We start from the raw sequence: 14,643 nt of genomic DNA on the forward strand, positions 1-14,643 counted from the left end.
AGCAGATGACAGCAAAACCCATCAAAGTTTGGAGTTCTCTGCCTACTTAGAGGAGAAAAATCATCCCATATTGTGGAAGAGGATTTGCTTGAGATTAACTGGTTGATTAATGGCAAATTAATAGTACTGATATGGCTTAATGGTCTAAAGGCGCTACAGTAATCCCACAAACTGAACAATGATCAATAATAGCCATTATTCTCCAAAGAAAAGAGACTTTGCCCAATCAAATATTTTAACAGTAGCTACTCAAAGGATAGTTTTTGGAGAGGGAAGCCAAAATGGGGGAAGCCCAGTTGGAATTCCAAAGATTGATGGCTTTCTTGGCTGTCTGCAAACAAAACTACAGTATTACATGGGATAGCTTTTCTGCATATATGCATGTAATTTTTAAAAAAAATGAGTGCAAGAGAGATTTAGGTTCAGTGAGAGAAGATAATTTCTGTTCAAAAGCTCTAATTTATCTATATATTTTTTGTATGTCCATAATGTGTGGTCCAAATTTTACCAAGTCGTTCCGATACTGTAGATGCAGATTGGGTATTTTATCACCTGCCATCCCACCCCCTCCCCTTCTCCCCAGACAATAATGTAGAAAAAGTACATGAAAGCATAGAGCAAAAGTTTAAGTTCAGTGATATGTACCTCCTAGCTTTCAGGGCAGGCTGCAATTTTATGCTGTTTATGCAGTGCATCATAAGCAGTAATCCCCATTACCCATAGCCAGCACAAAACAAGTTGTCTTTGCTATTGGTGGGTACTGAAATCTGACATATCTGAAGATCATGGGCTTCAGGACAGCTAGCATAATAGGTGCTGGCCTAGAAGCCAGGAGACGGTGAGTTCTAGTCCCACCTTAGCCATGAAGCCAGCTGGGTGACTTTGAGCCAGCCACTCTTTCTCTCTCAGCCCAATTCACTTCATAGGATTGTTGTTGTGAGAAGAATAGGAGGAAGAAAGAATACTAGGTAATATTTGCTGCCTTGAGTTACGTATAAAAAAAAGTAATAAAGGCAGAATTTTAAAAATCTAATGAAAATACTTGGATGTGTTTGGTCTAATTGGTGGCTGTGATTTCAGCTTGTTGTTTATATAATAATTTCAAGGTTACACATCCATCTCAGTGAACCAAATGCCAATTGAATATGATTTTTTTTTATCTCAGTAGAAGAAAATATCTGGAGCTCCTGGCTGAACTGTGGAGATCTTGATGCTCTCTGATCTTGCAGAGGTTTCAACTAGACCAGGGCTGTCAAACTCAATTTCAGTGAGGGCCGCATCAGCATTGCGGTTGCCCTCAGGGGGACGGGTGGGTGTGGCTTGGGTGGGTGTGGCCTACTGGGTGGGCGTGGCTAAGGTGCATATGGCCTACTGGGTGGGCATGGCCAGCTCTATATCATTCGCATCAAGGGTGCCTATGGGGGTCTGGGCAGGAGTGGGACAGATCTGAGGGTCTCTGGCAGGAGGAGGGTCTCTGGGCCTGGGCCAAGGCAGTGGGGGCCGTTCCCTCACTGTTTCCAGGATGGCTTCGCGGGCCGCATGAAACCACTTCGCGGGCCGGATCTGGCCCCCGGGCCTTGTGTTTGACATGTCTGAACTAGACAACAAGATGTTTTATAACTACAGTAGTTTCATGACTAAGGAGTGGACAACTTGTTATCTAAAATGTAAAATAGCTGCTAGGTATTTTCCCCTGCTTAATGGGAAGTAGGAGATTGAACACTTAAACACCCCACCCTCTTTTCCATTCTAGATTGGGAGCTTTTCATCTGCTGTTTGAAGCAGATTGATCAGCTTAAAACCTTGTTAAAGGTTTTCTAATAGCATCAAGTACCTTATCTGGAGGTTGAGCCATGGCAACAGGACTTCTTTTCCTTTTGGTTTGAAACATTTGTCTGCTTATCCAAATAGCTTTAAGGACAGGTAGCCCTGGACTTACAACTGTTTGTTTAGTGACCGCTCAAAGTTCCGATGGCACTTTTTTTCAGTCTTATGACCATTTTTCATGCTTATGACCGTCGCAGCATCCCCCATGGCCACGTGATCAAAATTCAGGCTCTAGGCAACTGGTGTATATTTATGATGGTTGCAGCTTCCCGGGGGTCATGTGATCGCCTTTTGCGACCTTTGGACAAGCAAAGTCAATAAGGGGAATCCAGATTCACTTAATAGCCGTATTACTCACAAATGCAGTGATTCACTTAACAACTGTGGCAAGACTGGTTGTAAAATGGGTCAAGACTCACTTAACAAACATCTCCCTAAACAACAGAAATTTCAGGCTCATTTGTGGTCATAAGTTGAGGACTATCTGTACCTCCTTTTTTAGCATTCAGCTTCACTTGTCCTTTGATAGGTGCATGTTTTCAATGTAGTCGGGATCCATTCTGGCTTCTGCCAACCGAGTAACACAATGGTGCCAAATTAAGTCCAGCATTTCCACCTAAAGTCTTTTGTGTGTGTGTGCCTTTAATTCATCCTATTGTTACTCTCCTTTGAATAATACAGCAGAAGTGGGCTGCTCTAATCCTGAAGCCTTATGCCTGGAAAGCCTGTTTGCCTTATGGCTAGACTACGCTTGGAGAAAAGTAAAGAAAGAATCCATTGTCTTAAATGACACATCCAGCAGAGAGGTCTGCTGCATAAATAATGCCCCAGGCACAGCCTCTGGGGGGGGGGAACAGTCTTTGCTCTATAATTTCAGTTATATGAAGTTTAGTTTAACACCATTTGCAAAACTGTTGTGGCCAGCCCATCCCTCATTTTAGGATGGGGCCTAAGAGGATTTATCTTTACCTAAAAAGCATCCAATTTTTTCCCAAGGGGGAGGGGGAATGATTCTTTAATGGTGTCTTCATACACCAGCATTTAGAGTGATAAAAGAAGGCAGTAGGAAGTACACTGGGCTTTGCCCATTGTTTATGTCATTAATATGACTTCTGTGGCTGCTCTGGGTATTACGAACAGACATGCTAAAAACAGTTTAATTTCCACATTCTTCACAGTGAGTAATGCTTCTCACCATGCCGAGTGCTAGACAGCACTAAAGAAATAGGTAACAATGCTTCTTTTTAAATATCCTAATTATCACTTTAAATTTTGGTCCCCATTGTTGGATTTGCATCTTGAGAATTGGGTAGCCCTCCAACATGGACCCCAGATATCCACCCTCCTAGAAGTCACTCATTATTGCCAACCCGCTCGCTTCTTTGGTAATTCCAGCTGAATACAGTCCAGCTGTCACTGGCAAAGCTTTAAAGAAAAGCTGGTCTTAGCAGATGGCAGCATCTACTGATCTTGGAAGCCAAGCAGGGTTTCTCCTGAATTAGCACTTGGATGAAGGTCCATCTAGGAATTCCAAGGCTGTAGGCTATTCAAACGGGGGAAAACAGCCCAGAAGAAGCTGCCAGTAAAAATCTGTGTATGCAGTAACTGAAAGTCAACCAGAAAGAGGCAGATACAAATTAGGATTAGCTTCAAAAAGAGCCCATTTCCTAATTTTAGTGGGCCTGGCTTTAGTGTGTTGCACTCCTTTTTCTTGCAGATAATTTTAGCAAATATGGTAATCAGATTTGAGGTGGCTATCTAAAGGAAATCTTCCCTAGATGTTGTCTGGATTTATGCATCTTGCCGAGCCATAATAGGCTTACTTTGGTTTGGTTTAGGCTTAATGTGTTGCATAAATGTAGCCCATAATGAGATTAAATCATAATTTATGTCTTAGGATGCTCAAAAATTATTTATAATAAACTATGTTTTAGCATGATATGTGAATCCAACTATTCTGTACAGCATTAACCATGTACATCTGTTTCTCCTTCAAAAGCACCTTGCAATAATACTGGCCTAGACTAAAAAAAATATTATCATAAATCAAAGTCATATGATCCTGGCTTATTTTCTTCAGTTGTTGGGTTAAATTAAGACAGAATTTTCCACTATGACTATAATGTACTGTAATCATGATCTTTGATGGGGATTGACATGCATCAAACAGAAAGAAAGGACGAGATAGGAACTCTGAATTGACATTTATTTACAAAAGCTATCATATATGTGACCCCCATGACCTCAGTCACATTTTCTTTTATCAGGTGGGATGAACCAGTCTAAAAAAAATGATCAAATCCCAGTTGAGTGACATTTTACATGCAGAAAGTTGACACTTCTAAGTTGATGTTGGTTCAATACCAAGCAATCATCCAGTGGTTTTCTTCAGGATAAACATCTCACTCTGCACAGGATTTCCAACTGCATTAATCAACAACATTTTGACCTATGAAAAGCAAGTTATATGTCCCACATGATCCTCCCTGGCATTTTAAACCAAGGAATAGACAACCTTTAAGAAGTAAGGTCATTTTTCCCCCATTGGGGTGTATCGGGGAAGGCTGACATTTTTCAGGGTTCTATTTATTATTAATAATGTGATGACCTCAAAAGTTAATATATGCATTTTGCTGGCAGGAAATGATGCTTTTGAACAGGGATATAGAGAAGGGTAGAGCTACCTATGGTTGTAAAAATTGGACCTTAAAAAAGCAAGACAGAAAAAAAAATCAACTTGTTTGAGTTATGGCTCTAGAGAAGGCTCCTGCGTATTCCTTGGACAGCAAAGGCAGCTAACAAGCAAGTACTGGAACACATAACACCAGACACGTCACTGCAAGGCAAAAATTCAAAAACTTGGTCTCATTTATTTTGGTCATGTCATGTAGGGGAATTCACTGGAGAAAACAATTATGCTTGGGAGAGTTAGTGGTAAAAGGAAACCAGGCGGTCAAAGAACATGGTGTCTGGACACGCTCAAAGCTGACACCAGCCAGAGCATAGAATAACTCAGAGAAGTAGTACAAGATCAGAAGATGTGGAGAGATCTGGCTCATAGAATCACCAAGAGTCAAACACCACTAAATGGAGAACATCGTCATCATAGATAAGGAATTTCAAAGCAACAGAGCCTTGGTGGAGCAGTGGGCTGATGCCTCCTTAAGTAACACCAGCTGCCTGCAATTAGTGCAGGTTCGCATCCCACCAGGCTCAAGGTTGACTCAGCCTTCCATCCTTCCGAGGTAGGTAAAATGAGGACCCAGATTGTTGGGGGCAATTAAGCTGACTTTGTAATAATGCCGCTTGGGGTGTGTGTGAAAGCCCTAATAAGCAGGCATATACATAGAATGAAGGCTACTGCTAAGCTTGTAAGCTGCCCTGAGTCTTCGGAGAAGGGCGGGATATAAATGGAATTAAAATAAAATAAATAAATAAATAAATAAATAAATAACACGTCACCTGCGGATCTTGAATTGCCCAGGCCAGATTAAAACTACAGGCTATTCAGATCAACCAGTGGATCAAAAAAAGTAGGGACAGGTAGGCAGGCACAGAAACCCAATCCAGTTTCATTAACTGTAGGTTCTCCCAAAGTGCCTGGGATCTGTGCACCTGGGTAAGCATATTGATACAATATGTGACAAATAAATTATGCTGTCCCATCAGCAACCAAAGCAAATCTACAGTGTCCTTTTCTTCCCTACACTTTTATCCAAGCAAAGTGCCTACTACAGTATCAAAGGCTTTGCAAGTTGCCTTGGCCCCCTAGACAGATACTCCATGGGACCTTTCCTTTGTTTGTTTCAAACAAACAAAAAAACCCCAAAACCCTCACCTATAATAATAATAATAACAACAATGGTGCATTGGCAAATCTGCAAGAAATACCACTTGGCTATAAGCAAGAACTGATGGGGCAATAAAAGAGAAAAAGAAATAAAATACAAAAAAGCTAAAGTATTTTGTAACTTTAGAATGCAAACTAACAGGCACCTGCCACAGAACACCCCAGGCTTAACAATTGTTGATAAGAAAGTTTAAAAAAATCTGGCTAGTGGATTTGACAGTACCTGGAAACAGCAGAACAGAAGAGAAAGAACTGGGCAAGATAACTAAATACAAAGAAAATATTCATTCTGCAAATAGAAACAGAATGACTGTGTGGCAAAAGAAAGCAAAGGTAGTGCCAATAGTAATAGGTGCCTTGGCTGCAATCCCAGAACATCTGGAGCACCACTTGAACACCATCAGCATTGACAAAATCACCATCGTCAATTGCAAAAGGCAGCATTACTTAGAACAGCTTACACCCTACGACAGTACTTCAACACCATCAAACCTCCACATCTTTCTATCACAGGTCCTTAGGAAGGACTCAGTTGGTAAATAATAATGCCAAATCCAGTCCAAACATCTGGCTGACTATGCGACCATAACCATAATAATAGATGTCATAACTGGAAAGCTGTGCTCCATTATTGGCACAGCTGCTAGAAGCAGTGGCTTCATTTTGCCTAATAGGTAGGCCATCTAGTTCTAGTACATAAATCTGGACCTAGTAATACTGCTGAGATAGGAATCTTTCAGAAGAAGCTTAATCTTTGCCAATATTTTTAAGGTGTCCCTAAAGAGGTGGGTTTATCAAATAGAACAAAGTCTGCAAAAATGTAGTAACTCAAGCATGTCCCAAGAATGGATACACCTCAACAAGGGAAACAAACTAAGAGCTATATATGTGAAAGTGTAATGCTGCAAGAACAGAAAAATGCTGGCTGGTAAATAAGTATCCATTACAGTTTCTGGCTTCTTTTCTGTTGAAGATAAATTCCAGGGGCTTTAAACATTCTGCAAGCTGGCAGCCAAGTGGAGCAGAAATAAGAGGCAGAAGCGGGCACAGAAAAATTAAAAAGAAAAGGTGAAATCTCCTTACTGGACCACTTAAAAAAAGGTTCTGATTATTCCAGCAGTCTGGACCAAAATAGTAGTGGAAAGAAGAGGCATGCCTTCCACCGTGCAGTCAATTAGGTGCAGGTCTTTGCCAAAACTGAAATGAAGCACTGTGCATTTCATCTTTTAAGAAATCATTAGCGTCCCATTCTGTCATTGAGACCACCTAATCCTTATCCACCCCTTAAACCCCTGAGACATTGTCTAGGTAGGTAAGCCATCCTTAGACAACTAAACTTTCCCTGATTTAACTTTCTTAATTACCAGCTTAGATATACGTTTGGATCAATAGAATAGCTATCTAAGCTGGTTTGGTCTGTTTAAAATGAAGAGTACAGCAGCTCCACTGGGTTTTAGACTGGTACAGTTTGGGCATTCAGGTCAAGGGAAGCCTCCTGTTTCGTACTATTAGTTTCCTTGGTGGGCATAAAATGTGGGGAGATTTGTCCCACAGAAATGGCGTTTGCAGATCACGGGAAGAGACATTCAAATATTATTGAGCTGTAATATTTTAGCAGGGAGAAATGGATCCCGGTTCCTTCATACCACGTGAGGAAAAAACTGGTTAGAAATTAAAGGAAGTGTTTGACTGCAGTCATTGCAGCTAAAAGTGATGCAACCAGTTATGAATGTAAGGAGGTAATTACTTTTTCACACTGTCACGTCACATGTTGTGTGATTTTGTTTATGAAATAAAACAAGTTGCCGGGTTTGGTGGCATTTGTTTGTTCACCCTCCCTTTCTGTATCAGTATGTGCCACACGAAGCTCTGGTAACATTTCAGCAGCAAAGATGCAAAAACTCGCAGAAAATCACTTCCCCGGGGTGTAACTGCAATAGATTTCTGGAATTATTGGGGAATCAGATAATTCTACATTTGAGATTCCCTTCTTCCTCGGTAATGTTATCTGTACGCAGTGCTGTGGGTTGATGCACACCCCTCCTTGCACAAACTATATACAAAAGACAAAATCAGCATGCCAAAGAAACATTCTATAGGTTACTTGAGCCTTTTTTTTTCTTTATACTTGTGTTTTTTTTTACTTGTATGAATGATGTACTTTTAAGGATAATGGTCGCTCCACATACAGGAAAAGATTTCTCAAGCCCCAGCCCTGCAGTCAAAAGCAGACAAGCCCAGAGAAATCGATTGGCCTTTATCGTCCGAGTAAATGAGTTCACTGCAAGGCAACTGAGTTCAAGTCACCAGTCTGTGTTCCCATTCATTTTAAAGAGGATTTTAAAAGATTGTACACTGAATCCCTATGCTATCTAGAAATGAAAGGATTGGAAGGAAACTAAACCATGTCAGGAAAGAACATCCTTGATCTTGGTTCTCTTATACAGCATTTTTTTTTGGCTTATCCGAGAGGAAACCATTATATCCGATAACCTCCTAGGACATGACTGAAGATTTCTCCTACCCTGAAGTGTTTTGCTGCTCTTCATCCTTTGAAGAATTAAGGCCAGGAGAGAATGTCAGAAGAATATAAATCCAAAACTACAGTAAAGGTGACAAAGTTTAAAATCCAATCCTGAAAAAAGGATTATATTGCAGAAGAATCGTTCATTTCTCCTCCCTTATTAAAAGCAGCAAGCTTCTTGGATCTCATAAAAATGCATTTAATTGGGCAAAAAGTAGGACATTTTATAAATGTCAATGTAGGTTAAGGGAGGGAAAGGAAAGGAACCTTAACTTTAACCCACTTACTAACGCTAATAAATTTGAAGGACTTTTAAGCAAATACTGAAAACGCATAGCATTCTCTATATGTTGCTGGAAATGTTGCCTTTTTTTAAGAAAAAAGATAATCTAATTAAGAGTATTTAATTGTATTAAGACAAAAGGAAGTTTTTCCAACTAACCAAAATGAATACAACTTAAAACACAATTTTTGTCAGGCTGTGCCTGCTGATATTTTCTGTGTCCTTAGAGCAAAAAAATATGGTTAAAATAAGAGTTCACAACAGAACTAAGTGATGTCAGTACTAAAATACAGTAAACAGTTCTAAAGGTAAAGGTAAAGTTTCCCCCGCACATGCGTGCTAGTCGTTTCCGACTCTAGGGGCCGGTGCTCATCTCCGTTTCAAAGCCGAAGAGCCAGCGCTTGTCCGAGGACGTCTCCGTGGTCATGTGGCCGGCATGACTAGACGCCAAAGGCGCACGGAACGCTGTTACCTTCCCACCGTAGTGGTCCCTATTTTTCTACTTGCATTTTTACGTGCTTTCGAACTGCTAGGTTGGCAGAAGCTGGGACGAGTAACAGGCGCTCACTCTGTTACGCGGCACTCGGGATTCAACCCGCCAAACTGCCGACCTTCTGATCGACAAGCTCAGCGTCCTAACCCACTGAGCCACCGCGTCCCTTCAAACAGTTCTACTTTCTGCAAAAAAAAAAATAGTGGCTATTGTGCAAGAGTCCCAGTGCTTTTAACAACTAATCTCTCCTGCACTATTATTTGATTGTTCCCCTTTCATCTTCTTTAGACTCCGGCAAGAACATCCAATAATAAGATGGGTGAGATTTGCAACTGTAAATGCCCAGAGTCAGTGTACTTCTACAAAGATAAAAATTCTCTACAGGTCAAGATAGATTTTTTTTCCCTTGCTTTTGACCCTAAACATATAGAAATGAATTAGCTAGACAGCTTTTAAAGCTGCTGGCAGAAGATAACCATTAGCTCAATTGAAGGGCAAGCCTTAGAAAGGAAGCTGGGCCATTTGTTACTGGAAAGGGCCTGATTCATTAATGGTTCTGTAGGCCCCATTGTGACAATGGAAGGTCTCAGCTAAGCTCCTGTTTACCGCTTCGGATAATACAAGGAGGGCTAAGGGAACAAGTGGACAGGCAAGGAGCATGATCTCCAAAGGCATCCAATTGTTGTTATTTTTCCAAACTTTTAAACTCTCGTAAATATATCCTGCCTTCTCAGCACTCTTGCTCTCACTTCTTCTACGCACCAAAAATTCACACCAGCGTGAAACACTGTCTAGTGCCTGCAGGAGGTGAGATTTTTTTCAGTTTCTCACTGCCAGACAGGTTGGCAGATTGTTTAATTTTAATTTGGGAAGTGGTAAGGTATGCGAATGCAACAGCTAAATCCAGAGCAAGCAGAAGACCGAAGTAGGAGACGCACTGAACAGCCTGAGCCAATGGGCTTTTATCGAGGTCACCGGGGCCACACCAGGTCACTGAGTGAAGTACAGGTAGCCCTCGACTTACATCTACCGCGGAGCCCAAAATTTCTGTTGCTAAGTGAGAAGGTTGTTCAGCGAGTTTTGCCCCATTTTGCAATCTTTCTTCTGACGGTTGTTATGTGAATCACTGCAGTTGTTAAAGTTAGCTGCACCGTTGTTAAGTGAATCCAGCTCCCCCATTGACTTGGCTCGCGAGAAAGTCACAAAATAGGATCGCATGACTCCCGGGATGCTGCAGCCGTCATAAATACATGCCGGTTGCCAAGCATCTGAATTCTGACCATATGACCATGGGGATACTGCAACAGTCATAAGTGTGAAAAAATAGTCATAAGTCACTATTGTCAGTGCCATTGTAAATACAAACAGTCGCTAAATGAACTGTTGTAAGTTGAGGACTACCTGTATCATGTCCTTAGGATAGCCATGATTCTTCTAAACCTCACTTCACATACAGTAACTCTAAAGAAACAGGTGGAAAAATGAGGATCAAAGAAGGCAGAATGTGGAAAATTTAAATCATTTGGTTGCATTACACCTGTAATCCATTTGTTTTTCAATAGATGATTATGCTTTCTGGGGGATTGGCAATTCAAGTGCAGGAATTAATATTATTGGCTCATGCATAGTGGGGGTGAGAAATAATTCCATGAGAACTGCTAAGGCCTCAGTGGCATAATTAGACTGTATAGATGTAAGCCTTCTAGCATGTAATTTAATGAGTTTGACGAGGCATGTAGTAATAAAAACTGAGGTATGTGGTAATAAACCTCAGATGACAGTATGGCCTTCCCCACAGAAGAAATCTGTGCAATAGTGCCTTGCTAATGAGGTGGTTTTAAAATATAAATGTGTGCTTAAATATTAAAAAGGAGAAGCTAAGAACTGCCTCATCACGTCGCAAAAGAAAGCAATCAGGAGGCTGTATTAAACCGGGCTACTTGTGAGAGATTAGGGGCAGTGGGCTAACCTCAAACTCAGCAACACAACGTGTGGACATCAAGTCCTAGAATTCCCCCTGCCACATGCCATAAAGTTGCTCAGGTTGAGAAACACAGGGCTAGAACTCCCCAGACTTCCCAAACAGCAAAAAGCATCCTAAACTAGCACATGGCCCATGCCAGCATTACAGTGCTGCAATCCCCCGATCCAGGAAAGTATGCCTGCCTCACTGATCCCTCGTCTGCCACTAAATGAGGCCTACAACAGGTGCTGTCCTTGCAGATTTTATGGAGGACAAATCAAGGAGGCAACTGGTGGTTTGGTTAAATGTCACCAGTTGATGAGAAAACACCTACCCATGACTTTCTCTTAGGTCCGGGGTGTCAAACTGCCGGCCTGCAGGCCGGTTTCATCATGCCAAAGTCGTGCCCACCCCATTGCCAGCAAGGCAAAAAGAGCCACGATATGTCGCAACACGTCACGTGACGTGGCAAGTTTGACACCCGTGTCTTAGGTGGTGGTGAGGTGGTGAGTTGTGATAAGAGGGTTAAACCTGTCAGTTTGCTGAGCAGTGTTACAAGGCAGCTCTCCCTTACGAGTTAGGTCAGCCGCTGGCCTTGTAGATAATTCATTGGGTGGCAGAGGAAAGCAAGAAGAGCGCCATGTTTCACTGGGCAACCCTATAAAGAAGAAGGGAACCAGCTCTTGCCATGGCAGGTCCCCAGTTACATAGATCTTCTGTTGGAGCATAAACGCACTAGGGACATTATTGTACCAATCATCAGAAGAAAGTCACACCCATGTTTGACATCAGCAGGAGACGAGCTTCTTTCTAGACCTCACAGCTCCCCTGCGTGTCAGCAACTCAGAGCTTTCTGTCCTCTCTTTGGAGAAAGAGGAAACCTATGTCAGCCAGAAAACTAAGCTGTCCACTTCCTAACTTTATTGAGCAGCCTCCACTTCCTTCTTCTCTTTTTATTTTCTTTTTTTCTTTTTTGCCAGTTCTCTTCCCACCCGGGATCCCTCACTTTGTGTCTTGCTGTTACTCCGCTGCTGCTTCCTCTGCCATCTGTGGAGACCAGTGGAGGGTTCATATAAAAGAAGGCCACCGTTAAATGAAGCCTCAAGTTTAAAGAGATTTGGGGCAGGGGTCTGCCAAGATAAAGCATGTATCAATGTGGTCATTACTTGCTTGCTCTGCTTGCAAATTTAGGCAGAGATCCTAAGTTCAGGAGGAAAAGCTTTGTATTTGTCCCTTGTTTTCTTCATCTCTATCCCCCCACCCCCACCCTGCCTCTGTTGTTGCTTCCAAATATCTTCTTTCAAGACAAAAGGAATGAGAGTATAAGGATCCTATCTTTCAAAACACTTTAACAAGGCAGTTGTGAGACTATGGAAGAGGTAGACAGCTGAAGATTGTGGCTGGGGTATCTGACTGCATCTTACAAAAAGGAAACTGGGTTTGTGAATAAACTAGAAAGTTCCTCTCTTTTCTGTTTGTGCTCCATGGCTTTGCCTGCTTGTAGAGATGATGCCCATTTTGGGCATCTGGACTTCTTAAAAGAGAGTAGGAGGTTGTCTTCTCTTTATAGTGGTGACCTTTTGATATGAGAGAAAATCAGTGGGCATAGGAGATGGGGTGGCAAATTTATGTTGCTGAAATGTATCTTTTTAATGAAGAGATTGGTGGCCTTCGGGAGACCTTCTTGTTCATGGGGGGAAATCTAAACAGGGCTAAAGGTTAAGACAGGGGTCTTCAAACGTGGCCCTTTTATGACTTGTGGACTTCAACTCCCAGAATTCCTCAGCCAGCATGCCTGGCTGAGGAATTCTGGAAGTTGAAGTCCACAAGTCATAAAAGGGCCACGTCTGAAGACCCCTGGGTTAAGAAAATAGGAGCTAACCTAACCTGAATGTGTGACCTCTTTCTTCTCTTTCACACAGCTGCCAGGCAAATTTGGAAGCTATTTTTAACAGATCACCAATCATTCTGAACCACAACAGTGATCATTTACTTAGATTGCTAAGTTGGGTGCTGGCTTTGCCTAGGCAAACTGACTAATTAACTCTTACTCAATTGGCTGGTGGGTATGCAGGCTCTCCTATTGAGGTAGGTAATACTCTGATCTTATCCTTGTCACCAGGTCCTTAAAGGAGCAATCATTTTGCCTGGGCTCACACAGAAGCCTCAGAAAAACAGAACTTTGAGTTCAGCAGGCACTGCAGAGATGGTGACAGTGTGAAACTGTATCCCCATCCTGTTGCCACCTCCTTAGCACCTTGAGGTCCTGAGGACATAGCATAAAAATCTGGTTACATGGACATGTTTGTGCTATTAGGAGAACACAAGGATGAGTTCTTGCACATGGTGAAGATTTTAATGAGAAGTTCCTTCTAAAATGAACAAAATTAAATCTCCATGAACAGAAAAAGGGGGATGTTGGGAAAGTGATATAAAAAAAATAAGGAAAGAGAATTCCACAGACAAAATTTCTGATAAAAATTCAGTCAGCCAGCCTAGCTGGTCTAGTTACTTATTACGGTATGTCCTTGAAAAACTCTTGGATTTCAACATATTTTCATAGCAGACAGGAAGGTTGAAGAGAAAGTATTTCAGCCTGCTTGGACATTCCTAGGCAGATCTTTCTTGTTCCTTCTTTAATTTCTTCCTTTTCCACCTCCATTCTTTTTTTTCTGAGAACTTAATCTTAAATTCTCAGAAAATCTTAATCTTCTCTGGGCCAACTATTTCTTTGGCCAGTTAAAAACAAAGGTCCATCTGGATATCTTGGATCTAGATAGCACATCAGAAATTATCTAAGGGCTTAATAATTCACTTAGCTAATGATCCTTGATGGAATTATAAAAACACAGCTTGGTTTCCATCAGTTCTGCCTTTGTGTAAGTAAGAATACAAAAGAGAAACAATTATGAGAAACAAAAGCTGAAGCCTATCTATTCAGGCCTCCCACCATGAGGTCAGTTTATCAGATGTTTTACAATGCAGCATTGTTGTGCCACTTAAAATTCTGTCACACAAGGGAATATCAAAGGCTAACTATAATGAGAAAGGCAAAGGGTTGGTTGAAAATTTATTCATATTGACAGGACTGATACCATTCTCTCTTTATCCTAGACCTTCCAGGAGTGAAGACCCTGAGGCAATTCAGGTATTGTTTAATTACAATACCAGGCAAGTCTCACCCAAGGTTACACTCACTAGGATTGCTAAGTGTTGTAATTAGACAACATCTGAAAGGTCACAGGGATCCCACCAATCTTACCAATAAAGTCTTTTCTGCAGATCTATTTGTGACTATAGCACTGCAGAACTCAGATTGATTGATGTGTATTTGAATAAGTCATGACATGTGAAAAGAAAAGATATAAAGTGGGGGGGGAAACTACCCTGGATAACTTTTCTTTGATTTGCACATTTGCAACTTTTCTTTGATTTGCACATTTACTCAGGGAAGGTTGGATTCTCCCCCCCCCCCCTTTGTTGTTTTGCTCATTTATTCCTGAACATTTGAATTAGTAATCAGAGCTTGATGGCATACATACATTCAGGCAAATTTTGCAGCAACCAATGAACCAAATTAAATTTGCATGCTTAGGTGTGAACAGCTTCCAGCTGCTTTGAAATGAGAATGCTGCAAATGTCAAAGCCAAACCATAATTTTATTAGGGTCCAAAACAGGATATCATCCTTAAAATATATATTC

Source organism: Vipera berus (genome assembly GCF_964194415.1).
Source record: "Vipera berus genome assembly, chromosome: 1".
NCBI classification, from domain to species: Eukaryota; Metazoa; Chordata; class Lepidosauria; order Squamata; family Viperidae; genus Vipera; species Vipera berus.